Below are 2,327 nucleotides of genomic sequence, written 5' to 3'. Positions count from 1 at the left end.
ATATATATATATGTTGTTGTTGTTGTTATATGCCATCAAGTCAGCCCCGACTCATAGCGACCCCTCCTTGGGTTTCCAAGGCAGTATCACTATATAATGTTATGTGTCATTGAGTCGGACCTGATTCAGAGACCCCTCCTTGGGTTTCCAAGGTGGTATCACTACCGAAGTAGACTGCCCAACCCTCCTTCCGAGGAGTGCCTGGTGGGTTTGAACCGCCAGCCTTCTGGTTAGTGGTCAAGTGCCTCAGGCACTAAGCTACCATATGATCTCCACAAAATCTTACAAACAAAAAATGATTTGGTAATGAAAGGGATAAATCTAGTCCCTCTGGGTTACCAATGGGCAAGACAGCCACGCTTCAGAATTAGATCTGTGACTGTCTACAAAAACTGGTTGTTTGTGTCTTGGTTCTCCAGTGTTGCTTAACAGAAATACCACAAGTGGATGGTTTATTCTCTTATAGTTTAGGAGGCTAGAAGTCCAAGTTCAGAGTGCCAGCTCTAGGGCCCCCTGGAGCAAGCTACAGGCTTCTTTGACTCAAGCATCGCTTGAGGCTGACACACCCAAGATCGAGAGGTAAATGGCACAATCCCAATATTGGAGACAGCACAGCATGCCACTAGTTATCCAAATGTGCCAAGAAGCAAGAGACCTTCCTCAAAGCTTCTCCATATATACTGGAAGCAGGCCACACTGGGAAGGAAACTAATTAGCTGCTCACAACAAATTTCACCATGGAGTTGATTACATCACATCCAATCTCATCATGGAGAGTAACTGCAGCCAGTTGCCACACTCCTCAAAGTCATGGCCCAGCCAAACTGACAAACAATCTTCACTACCACAGTTTGTATTTCCATTTACCATGACTAAATCGTAGCAAACCAATCCATTTGCTATATTGCCTTCTGGGCAAAATGCCTGGGCTTTGTAAAACTGAAAAGGAGCTACTTACTGTAAAAGAAAAATAAACCCAAGGAAATAAATTTCAATTATTGCTGTTCTATTCTGTTTTTTTTGTTTTGTTTTGTTTTTTTACATTTCTATAGCTTTATGTGATTGCATTTTCCACTGTAATAATGTTGAGCGTTTCTTAATTCAGGAGCATTTTCATTTTGGGAGACTTCCTACAGTTGTCAGTTAGAAGGGCTGTCTTCTGTGTCCTTAAAAAAAAGGGGTCTATTTAATAACCATAGGTAAAATATTATTTACCTACAGCATATCCATACTACCCAGAGATGCCTCTGATTATTTTTGTTGATTATGTGGAAGCACTCATAAACCAGTCCAAATCCTAAGCACAATTACCCTGTCTGGAAGTAGATATTAACATACTATCTATGAATTAAATTTAATATTGATTTGGTCAAATTTCTTCTGATTGATCATCTTGGTTAGAATCTCTGAAGCTGCAATCATTTACTTAGAAAACTGTCCAGCAGGTGTAGGAAGGAAAAATAGACAACATTTTTAAGATGGCAACACCCCTTCTAAATGGGGTCGCTATGAGTCGGAAACGACTCGACGGCACTTAACAACAACAACAACAACCCCTTCTAAAAAAAAAAATAACTGCTGAACTCATCAAAGAAACCACACATAGCTGCTTTGTGCCCCAAAAGCTGCCAAAAAGTGCAGTGTTCAGCTGAGCAGGGAATCATTCTCTCACTATTTATTTTGGTTACGGCTTTTTATCCTACATGAGAAGCAAGCAATTAACAGGACAAATGACATGGTGGTTAGTCACCGAAGGGAAAGTATTATTAGCCTCATTAACTTGGAGCACCCTTCCAGCTCACACCTAGAGCTGTCACTGAGAGGCTCATGACTAACCTTGCCAGGCAACCCTGTGAGGTTTGGAAACCCACCTCTTTGACCCGGATCGGAGCGACACCCTTTGAATAAACACTAGTGTTCCTAATACCCACTCATCTCCGTCAGCCAGGGTGCGGGGGTGGAGGTTCCCTTCCTGGCCCCACCCCTGAAACTTGCTGGGAGTGGCACCCAAAGAACTTTCACATATAGATCTTGGTCACCGCTCAGGGAGGTCTGCTACCAGGCCGTGAGCTTTTCTGCCCAGCGCCAATCTACCTTGCCTGCCAAGTCCCTCCTTCCCTGCACCTTTAAAGGCTGGCCGAGGGGAGGAGCGGCTGGGGATTTCTTCTTAAGAAGTCGCACAGGTTTTTCTAGCTCCGCTTTGCGCCAACAGAGCCACGGCAGCAAGAGTGAGCCCAGCCACCATCGCCGCTGCCACGGAGCGGGAGGGTGAGTCACTGTTTGGAAATGGAGTAGGCGGGCGAAGAGTGTGAGAGAATGAATGATGT

This window comes from Orycteropus afer, unplaced genomic scaffold (genome assembly GCF_000298275.1).
Source record: "Orycteropus afer afer isolate SDZICR_OR568_19922 unplaced genomic scaffold, OryAfe1.0 scaffold00071, whole genome shotgun sequence".
NCBI lineage: Eukaryota > Metazoa > Chordata > Mammalia > Tubulidentata > Orycteropodidae > Orycteropus > Orycteropus afer.
Note: the sequence above shows the minus strand (reverse complement) of the source record.